The 11,059-nt window shown below is 43.5% G+C and overlaps 1 long non-coding RNA gene across 1 annotated transcript in view; it reads right to left on the bottom strand.

The window, feature by feature from the left end:
• Positions 1 to 9,340: 9,340 nt before the first annotated feature.
• LOC116582560 overlaps positions 9,341 to 11,059 on the bottom strand; it is a 31,238-nt gene continuing 29,519 nt past the window's right edge. Inside the window, exon 3 of the long non-coding RNA XR_004282461.1 lies at positions 9,341 to 9,844. This is a non-coding gene — a long non-coding RNA (uncharacterized LOC116582560). The remainder of the gene's footprint in view (positions 9,845 to 11,059) is intronic.

Raw genomic sequence — 11,059 nt, 5'->3', positions numbered from 1 at the left:
TTGACAGAGCCAGCGCTCCCAGAACAATGAAATTTCCATTAGCCTGGGTGAGCACAGTGAGCTCCACAAACGTAAGTGGTTTTGAAAACATTCCACTGGCTACTGCTGTTAATGTTCTGTAGGAAGTTAAACCACAATGTGAAACAATGTAATACTCAGTGTGAACACTGGCGAACAATGGAGCCCAGGCCTGGTGTTCTGGAACTGGGGCAGTCATCTCTTTGTAACCCTGGCAAGCACTGCTGGTCTGAAAGGTTACAGCGGAGCAAGCTCCTTACTGGCAATTGTTTGGAGAAAGACAAGTTTCACCTTGGGTGTGTGAGTGTGACACCTCTAGGGACACCGACGTCCAAGGTCACAAACCTTACACTTGACCCTACAGCCCCACAACATCATCTAGGAAAAACCAGCTCAGGCACTTGCACAGATTCAAAGCCTCTTCTTGGGGCAGCCGGAACCTCCTGGAACAACACGGCAGTGTTGGTTGACAACCCACTTAAAAGCGCCCCCAGTCTCGAGAGGCCTCCGGCGGTCACCCTCATCTGCAGTCCGCATTGCCTCTTACTCAGAAGCCTTCCTCCCGTCCCTGGAAACCTGGCTTTTTAGCCTCCAGCTGCTGAGCTACCAGGCTGAGAAAAAAAAACAACATCAAGCAGTGTCAGCCAGAAATTTTCACTGTGTCTGCAGTTCCGCTTGTGCCTGTGGGAAGATGATATTATACCCAACCTCACACAAGCCTAGACTTCTTTGTAGGCACCGACCCATTAGATTTCAACCGCCGGGGCCTTTCTGAATGGAGAAGACAAAGGAGGAGCTCCCTGTTCACCGTCTAGGTGGGGACACGGCGGGACGATAGTGCAGTTTATTTCTGGTATTAAACACATCACTCACGTGTTTCTTTTGTGTTTTAACTTTTGTTTTTAAGATTTTTATTTATTTATTTGAGAGAGATCACAAGTAGACAGAGAGGCAGGCAGAGAGAGAGGTGGCGGGGACGCAGTCTCCCCGCTGAGCAGAGAGCCCGGCGCGGGACTCGATCCCAGGACCCTGAGATCATGACTGGAGCCGAAGGCAGTGGCTTAACCCACTGAGCCACCCAGGCGCCCCTGTGTTTTAACTTTTGATTGACCTACAATACACATACCGTAAAGTGCACCAATTCCGTATGGACAGCTCAGCGAATACTTGCAAACTGATCACATCCTTTGGTTCGATCCCCAGACGGGAAATGGAGCACTGCAGGATCCCAGAAGCCCCCTTGGGTGCCCCCTGGAGTCACTCTAGCCTCCCCGGCCCCTGGAATGACTACCCTGACTTTTCATATTATTCCACAGATTGCTTTGGCAACTTTTCAAATTTTAAACAAAACTCTAAAAACTGATTTAGTTTTTGAAACACGAAATTAAAAGGGACTAGTATTAATACCCACTTTTTTTTTTCAGTTGGTTTTGTCACAATAATTTGAGAGTCCTAACATTAAAGTGTCTTTTTTAGTCCAGTTCAATTGCCCTGTACTGGATTGTGTCCCCCCAAAATTCATATGTTACATCCCAAGCCCCTAAAGTGACTGTATTTGCAGACAGGGCTTTTAGGAGGTGATTAAGGTTAAACAAGGTCGCAAGGGTAGGACTCTAATCTGATAGGGTTGTGGCATTAGAAGTAGCGGACGGTAGCTCTGCCCCTCCACCCACCCACCCCACCCAGCCCAACCACCATCTGCCCTGTGAGGACACAGCAAGAAGGCTACCATCTGGAAGCCAGGAAAGAGAGCACTCGCTAGGATCCAGCACCTTGATCTTGGACTTCCTCCCGGCCTCCAGAACTGTGAGAAATAAACTGCTATCATTTAAGCCCCCCCAGTCCGCGGTGTTTTGTTACAGTAGCCCGAGCTGACCCATCCATCAGTTTTCTTTAAAATGCACTTCACTTTTCTGGGTAATGAGTTTATCACTGAAGACCAGCCTCTACACTTCAAAATAATGCACTGTCTTTTCAGTACTAAGAGAAACGGGTACACAAAATTAACTTAACACCGTCCAATAAGACAAGCAGGTTTATTAGATAAACAGAAAGAAACCCGGCACAAAGAGGCAGACTGGCCAGATCCGTTTCTTCCACGCAATTCGTGCTCTTCTTAGGAAGTTTCGGTTAATGGCAAGTCAACAGCGGGTATTAGGGGCGTCTCTAACGTACAGTTACCTGCCCTGACTTGGAAGGAAGGCAGGAAAAGCCCTCTGTCCTTGCCACCACCTTTGAAATCAGGGCAGTAGCTGCAGCCTCACACAAAAACTAGACATGGAACACATGTTGTTGATTAAAGAGGCCGCGGGAGGATTCGGCAGTGTAGCTGGAGCAAGAGACGTGCCAAGAGGTGGCTTTCTTTAATTAACACTCTGTTGGGAAGAATGGGGCTCCCAGTGGAATCACCCACAGAACCCAAAGGGAGTGCAAGGATTCTATTTGCAAGCCAGTGTGACGAGAAGGGTTTCCACTGAGTCATATTTTCAAAAGCCATCATTTCCCCCTGCTGTAAACAAATGCCAATTAATGTGTAGGATGCGACTTTCTTGGAGTCGAATAAAAATAACACGGCAACCGGGTGGTATGCAATTTGCCACTTGGGCTTTTAATTTACAGACCTACTGGCATGCCATTCGTGTCAGTCTAAGAAGAAAAGAAATAAACAGAAAGGTAGGCTAACATTTGCATATCTGGGTCCTCCTCGTACCTCAAAAGGCACTGTTTGGTATCCTGCATCCAAATATAAAACAAATGATCTGTCTCCAACATAAACTATTGAGACTGAAAACCAGCCAAATGAAAGCAGCTGCCACTAGATTAAAAAGTCATTTTCTCAGCCAACTCGGATTAAAAAAGAAACATTTTATGAACATATTTCTTCAACTCAAGCAGATTTTTATTATTCTGTTTCAGCTGCATACAAAAATAAAAACAGCATCTCCTGGCGTGACCATTTGCCAGAAATTTAATTTCAGATAAACAGATGGTGCTAAACTAAAAATATTAGTAGGGTATCATCTGTGAAATTCAAACCATTTTAGTATATGTTGTCCTTAGTCTTTTTTTTAAACAAAGAAGTTTTTTTTTTTTCTCTAAATCTATTACGCCAAAATATAGCTAATATTTATGTTTGAGGATGTTGAACAAGGAGCAGCTGGCATTTCTCTTATGCCCCTTACCTCTAGGGGCTCTTGACAAGGAATAGACTGAAAATATGCTATTTCTTCTTCACTTCAGGGCCCTGAGCTAAATCTGGACCCAAATTTTGAAGACTACAAATTAAAGTTAGAATTCTCTTTCCTGGTTGATTTACTTGCTATTCAAGCCTTGGGCACATTTTGTGCACCTGGGGGTCTAAGTTTCACTGAAACTTACATGCCAGTGAAAAGCACGAAAGCAGATAAAGGAGAAGAGGGCTGGCCCAGCAAACAGCAGAAAGACAAGTTTCCCACGTGCCATTGGTAAGTAAAGCAAAGGGGTCCCTGCGTGGCTCAGCTGGTTAAGCATCTGCCTTTGGCTCGGGTCGTGATCCCAGGGTCCTGGAATGGAGCCCTACATCGGGCTCCCTGCTCAGCAAGGAGTCTGCTTCTCCCTCTCCCTTCCCCCACCCTACCCTGCTTGTGCTTGCTCACTCTGTCTCTCCCTTTGTCTCAAATAAATAAACAAAACCTTAAAAGAAAAAAAAAAAAAAGCTCTAACTGACTCCCTTAGTTGGATTACAGTGCATTCCCATCACGTGCAGTCTTACTGCACACCCCACATCAGGTCAAACCACATGAAAGTGCCAGTGTTTGATCGGTTTCGACCATCACATATTTCAGCCTAATATTGAGACTGTTTCCCAAGACCACTTCATTTCTAACCCTGCCCCTAGTTCAAATAAAGAACATTATTCAATAAGCATAATTAAGAGTACAAATATAACATCAAAAGTCTTTCTAATATATGCTCAAGTACATTAAGAATCTGAGTCTACTTCTGCTGCCACCAGCAACCATAACTGTGAGTTAACTAGTTCAGGTAAAGAAATGGCTTTAGCATTAATTTTCTGGGAACTAAAAGAAGGCCAGGCCCTATTTAGAAATATATGGGTAGCCTCAAAGGGATTAAAAAACCCATAAGTAGGAGCTGCCTGGGTGGCTCAGTGGGTTAAAGCCTCTGCCTTCAGCTCAGGTCATGATCTCAGGGTCCTGGGATCGAGCCCCACATCGGGCTCTCTGCTCAACAGGGAACCTGCTTCCTCCTCTCTCTCTGCCTGCCTCTCTGCCTACTTGTGATCTCTCTGTCAAATAAATAAATAAAATCTTAAAAAAAAAAAAACCAACCATAAATATATATGATTTTCCTGGATTTATACCAGCTTAGCTGAGTGATTCTTCATGGAAAGGGTTTCTCAGCCTTGGTACTATTGGCATTTTGGACAAAATAATTCTTTGTTGTTGGCAGGGCGGGTGTTGGGGGGGGGTTCCTGTATACTGGAGAAAGTTTAACAGCATCCCTGGGCTCTACCCACTAGATGCCAGCAGCAAACCCAATTAGGGTAACCAAAAATGTCTCCACACACTGCCAAATGTCGGGGGTGGAGGACATGAGCACCCCTAGTTAGCACTTGAGAAGACTTCTTTAAGGTCTTTACTTGACGGCCAACGTATCTCATGTGTTTCTCCATCTTTCATGAGGAGGAAAGCCTCGCTGGAAATAATAAAGTGCTTTCTCAAGGGTTTTGGGTTAGGGTTGCCAAATTTAGCAAATTCAAAATAGAGGATGCTCAGTTAAATCTGAATTTCAGGTAAACTTGAAATCATTTTTCAGTATAAACCTGTCCCAAATACTGCAGAACATTTAATCTGGCAAACTTACTTCCAGTGAAGTACTAATATCATGAATAAAGGACTATAAATAAATAGGTAAATTATAATTTCATGACAGGGGAAAGCCAGGAATCAAACAGAATTAAATAGAGTGGCAAAGATAACACAGTCAGTAGGTTATAGTAAGTAAAAGCAGCACATACTTTGAAGTCAGGCAGCTCTGAGCTGGAACCTGAGGATGACCAGCCTCCAATGTTGAGGGGAGATTAAAATTCCCAAGTAGTTACGTGAATTGTACCATGAATGGGAGTAGCTTTCTCAAGATGAAGTGAGGAGGGCGCCTGGGTGGCTCAGTTGTTAAGCCTCTGCCTTTGGCTCTGATTATGATCCCAGGGTCCTGGGATCAAGCCCCACATCAAACCCCACATCGAGCCCCACATCGAGCCTTGCATAGGGCTCCCTGAATGGGAAGCCTGCTTCTCCCTCTCTAACTCCCCCTGCTTGTGTTCCCTTTCTCGCTGTCTCTCTCTCTCAAATAAATAAAATCTTAAAAAAAAAAAAAAAGATGAAGTGAGGGCCGCCTGGGTTGCTCAGTTGGTTAAGCAGTTAAGCATCTGTCTTTGCCTGGGGCTCTCTGGTCAGCAGGGAGCCTGCTTCTCCCTTTCCTGCTTCCCCTGCTGTTCTCTCTCTCTCTCTCTCTCTCTCTCTGTGTCAAATAAACAAGTAAAATCTTTCCAACAAAAAACAAAAACAAAAACAAAGATGATGTGAATGATACATCTGGCCCTCGGTGGGTGTGCTAGGCTGATGACCCGGGAGTTTTAGAGCACCATGGACAGGACGCTATCCCAGACAGAGGGGAAGCCGAGAAGACTGAGGTTACCTGTCCACTCACAGCTACCTGTCATGCGGGATGACTAATAGCTCATGAACCCATTCAGGGCCCCTTGAATAGGGCTAGGCAAATATACTGAGCAAAGAGCTCGGTACAAAGACCAAGAAAAAGAGAATTGCAACCTGACATATGCCCAGCTACATTGTTCAGCACCTAAGAGGCTCTTCTCAAAAGAGCTTTTCACTCCAATTTTCCACCTTGCAATTGGTCTGACAATGTGGAGAATATATTAAGCATTTTTAAAAGCCTTTTTCTTTTTTTTTTTTTTTTAAAGGTACATCCTGGGGCTCCTGGCTGGCTCAGCTGGTGGTGCGTAGGACTCTTGACCTCAGGATTGTGAGCATGAGAGTCCCATGCTGGGTGTAGAAATTACTTTTTTAAAAATTTTTTTAAATCTTTTAAAAGTAAAAAAAATTTAAGAAAGGTACTTCCCTGTATCTCAATTTCTTCATCTGCAAAAGGAGGGGGCAGGGCAAAGAACTCATATTCATTCCAGGTTTGAAAAACTATGTGATTCCTCCCTTCAAAGGGCCAAATGAAGTCTCAGTGCCTTCCAAGGGGTTGTGCTCTGGAAATCCTGCCAGCACTCAGCTCTCCCTGGGCTTTTGCCATCTCTACCGGCCATTAAAACAAAACTACCTACCATGAGTTACTTCATATTTTCAAAGACGGGATTACCCCCAGCAGTAAACGACTGTGTTGAATTTTGTTAATTGTTCTACTCCCTTGCTTTTCTTTTTTTTTTTTTAAAGATTTTATTTATTTATTTGACAGAAAGAGATCACAAGCAGGCAGAGAGGCAGGCAGAGAGAGAGGAGGAAGCAGGCCTCCTGCTGAGCAGAGAGCCCGATGTGGGGCTCGATCCCAGGACCCTGGGATCATGACCTGAGCTGAAGGCAGAGGTTTAACCAACTGAGCCATCCAGGTGCCCCTCCCTTGCTTTTCTTAATAGTTTCACCACACTTATCATGTATCCCTGAAGAATATCTGTTTCGAATTGCTTGCTTTTGAATGCTGTGTGTGTGTTCATCCTCTGTATTCTAGGACTTTCTTTACTCCTTAGTATCCTTGTGAGATTCGGCCATCTCGCTAGGTGAAATTCTAGTTCAATAACGATGACTGCTCTGCGGTATCCTATGATGTGAATATATTGCCATGTAGTCGTCATTCTGTCAACGGACTATTGGGTTGTTTCCAGTTTCCTGCTATTTTGAATAAAGCTGTGGTGGAATTTTTTATGTCTCCTGGTACACAGAGACCAGAGTTTCTTCAGAGTATACCGGTAAGGCCATGGGGCATGTGCACCTTTGCTTTTCTAGGGGATGCCGAATTGTTTTCCAGAGGGGTTTACCAATTCACATACTCACCAGCAGAATGTTAGTTCTCTTGGAGGCACATCTTCTGCACTAAGTATTGTGAGAGTAAATTAAAAAAATTTCTCTAGGGGCGCCCCTACCTTCGGCTCAGGTCATGATCCCAGGGTCCTGGGATCGAGCCTCACGTCGGGCTCTCTGCTCAGCAGGGAGCCTGCTTCCCCTCTCTCTCTGCCCACCTCTCTGCCTACTTGTGATCTCTGTCTGTCAAATAAATAAATAAAATCTTTTTTTAAAAAATCATTTCTCTGTTGACAGAGGGCAAAGAGACTGTTCTCTCCCACTCCTGACCCTTCTCTCACAATGTTTCTAAGACACAGCAACATCATAAATCAGAGTCCTTACTCTAACCTTTAGAGATAAGTCTCTCCAGTCCCCAATTTTGATGATGGAGTTATCTCTAAGGTTGAGGGCCAAATAGCCTCTAGATATGTAAATGTGTGTATCGCTGGAATTAGTTGAAGGGGCTCTTGAGAGAGGTAGTAAGCCCTCTGTCTCCTCAGGAGATAGGAGAAGTCACTATTCTTCTTTCTGCTTTGCTCTGTGTCTGTGAGATTTTGTCCTAATTTCATAGTCTCTTGTGCAGACTATATGCAGCACGAATTTTCATTAGCACAGAGAGGGGTCTTGCTGGCGGGATTGTTGTATTTTCCGATGTATTAGTCTTCCATCCATTTAATTTTTTTTCTTACTTTGGAGTAAACTTAGATTTACAGAAAAATCATAAAGATGGTATAAAGAATTATACCATGTACCCCTTATTTCCACTCATTGGACTTTTTTTTTAGTTTAATACTTAGTATATCTATTGTTTGCATATATGTTATATAAATTATATATAAACTATAGTACATATACCTGCTAATACATATATTTGTCTCTGTAAGAGTCTGGGGAAGGAGCTGTTCTAGGTTTCTTTTCTTTCTTTCTTTCTTTTTTTTTTTTTAAGATTTTATTTATTTATTTGACAGAGAAAGACACAGCAAAGGAGGGAACACGGCATGGGGAGTGGGAAAGGGAGAAGCAGGCTTCCCGCCGAGCAGGAGCCCGATGCAGGACTCCATCCCAAGACACTGGGATACTGATCTGAGCCAAAGGCAGATGCTTAATGACTGAGCCACCCAGGCGCCCCTGCTCTGGGTTTCAGAACTTACTATAAGGCCTTAGCTCTGTGAATAAAGGCCCTCACTAAACTGGGAGGTAGAGGTGAGGCAGGAGAGAGGGAGAACTGAACAGGACACGAGAGGATGTGGAGTTGGACACGAGGCCAAGAAATTGTTTTCAAAATCTAGATGCCCAATGTTAATTTTAAGTTTTGCCCACTGTAACCCAGGGGTGCACAAAGCAGCACACATTTTAGCCAAGAGCCCTGTGGCCCGAGCCAAGGCCAGAAACAAATACAGCTGATCTTGAAAACCACAGCTTTGAACTGCATGGGTCCACTTATAAGCAGTTTTGGTTCTGTAAATATGTTGGAAAGTTTTTACAGATTTGCCACAATTTGGAAAAAAACTTACAGACAAAATGCATAGCCTGGAAATACCAAAAAGAAAGAAAGAAAGAGAGGGAAGGAAGGAAGGAACAAAGGGAGAGAACGAGAGAAAGAAAGGGTTAGGTATTTGAAGAAGATAGCACATAATACACACAACATATAAAATACATGATAATTGACTTCATGCTATCAGTAAGGCTTTGGATCAAAAGTAGTCTGTTAAGGTTGGGGGTAGTCAAAAGTTATACATAGATTTTTTTTTTTTTAAATGTCTCACCTTACGCTAAGAGGCGATATTCTTTTTTTTTTTTTTTTAAGATTTTATTTATTTATTTGACAGACAGAGATCACAAGTAGGCAGAGAAGCAGGCAGAGAAAGAGGAGGAAGCAGGCTCCCTGCGGAGCAGACAGCCCGATGCGGGGCTTGATCCCAGGACCCTGGGATCATGACCTGAGCCGAAGGCAGAGGCTCTAACCCACTGAGCCACCCAGGCACCCCTATACATGGATTTTTAATGGCAAATGGGGTTGGGACCCTAACCTTCGTTTTGTTCAAGGGTCAACTGTATTTTATCCTAGAATGAACTTCCATATATACATTTCATTCTAAAATATTACAATTTTATTATGAAAAGTTACGGTTGTCATTATTTTAAAAGTGTGACATTTTCATACATTATATGTTTATTTTTAAAAATTGGTTAAAAAAAAAAAAGTGTGACATTTTCCTGTAACTACAGAAACATCTGGGCTCAGACAGCGGCTGGACTGCAATTTTGTACCAAACGGACATTCACTTTCAAGTGAAGTCAGAACAGGCGCGTGCCGGCCAGCACGGCCAGCGTGGATTTCTGTTTCTGGGGATGTTGCCACCGATCTAAGTTTCCTTCCTAACAGTAACTGACCAAGGTCAAAATTTACCTCCCAGAGTTAATGGTTAGAGTTAAAGGTTAGAGTTAAAGCGACGGTGCCAGTTCACTGACCAAGGCTCGCCCACCACGCTCTTGGGCACGGCTTAAAGAGGCTAATTTCTGAATATTTTCAGAAGCAACCTTAAGATTGTTTTTTTCTTGCTCTAATAAGTGTGCGGCACTTACATTGCTTCACGTGATTACGGGAGATAAATTTGTCCTCAGACCCTGGATCTGGAAATGTGGCACTGGAGCAAGTAATTGCCTTTCAGGATGACAAAATTATCTCTGAATTTCCACCTGCATCTCGGCTTTCATGGCATTCACACCAATTTCAGCATCTGCGGTGGAGAAAAATGATAGAGGTATCTTTCCAGCAGGTCACGGAGAAAATACCTGCAGCTTCAAGGCACATCAGTCTACTTAACCGCTTCAGCAGCTTCCAGCAAATAAACTGTCTTCATTGCAAGTAACCACTGGTTGTTAATAAGCCCTGCTGTGTTGGTATCATTATCTGCAAAGTACAGAAATCAGGTTCTTTTGTCTAAGTACCTTTTTTTTTTTTTGAAAGTTTTGATTTATTTATTTACTTAAGCAATCTTTACACCCAATGTGGGGCTTGAACTCACGACCCAGAGATTAAGGGTCTCACGCTTTTCCAACTGAGCCAGCCAGGGGCCCCCAAGTGATTTTTTTTTTTTTAAAGCATGTTATTGCTGCTTTTACATCTTATTTGACCCACAGTTTGGGGAGCACAGTTGGTAGCACTTTGCATACTGTTAGGAAAGGAGTTCCTGTTTATTAAAAATGACAATGAATTAAATTCATACTTCCTTGAGGTTAGTGATTCCCCAGGGAATCCGATTTGGTAGTTTGAGGTAGGACCTAAGAATTTACGTTTCTGCTGAGCTCCCAGGATACTCAGCTGCGGGTGGGGAGCCCACACTTAGAATAGCTCTGAGTTAAATACTGACCTTGTCCCCACCCACAGACTTCAGTTGTAGGTCTGGTTTGCTGAAGGAATGTCCGTCTGCTCTCCTTGTTTTGCCAATTTCTAAGCTTCTTTCCTAGGAAACCATTCAGCCCTCTGTTTTAATTCTTCTTTTTTTAAACAGTGGTATTGAGACACAATTCACATACCATATAATTCATCCATTTAAAGTGTACGAGCCAATCATTTTGAGTATGTCAACAAAGTTGTGCAACCATCAACAGACTTTTGGAATATCTGCATCACCTCAGAAAGAAACTCCGTATCTTTAAGCTATCACCTGCACTTTCCCCCCACCCCCCAGTCCCTGGCAACCACCAATCTACCTTCTGTCTCCAGGATCTTGCCTATTCTAGATATTTTAGAGAAATGGAACTGTACGGTCACCCTCTGCTGGTACATGTTTCCTTGAAGGTACAGGAGCTCGGTAATATTTGTCAGGACCGAACAAGATGAGAAAAACAACTCTGCTGGGCACCGTTCTTCAAAAAATGAGGCTCTCAGGGATGACATCTGCTCCTGAACAGGGTCAGTGGCATTGGCGATGAAGGTTATTTGGATTTTG

The sequence above is a fragment of the Mustela erminea genome, chromosome X (assembly GCF_009829155.1).
Source record: "Mustela erminea isolate mMusErm1 chromosome X, mMusErm1.Pri, whole genome shotgun sequence".
In the NCBI taxonomy this organism is placed as follows: Eukaryota; Metazoa; Chordata; class Mammalia; order Carnivora; family Mustelidae; genus Mustela; species Mustela erminea.
This window is presented reverse-complemented; position numbering and strand designations above follow the sequence as displayed.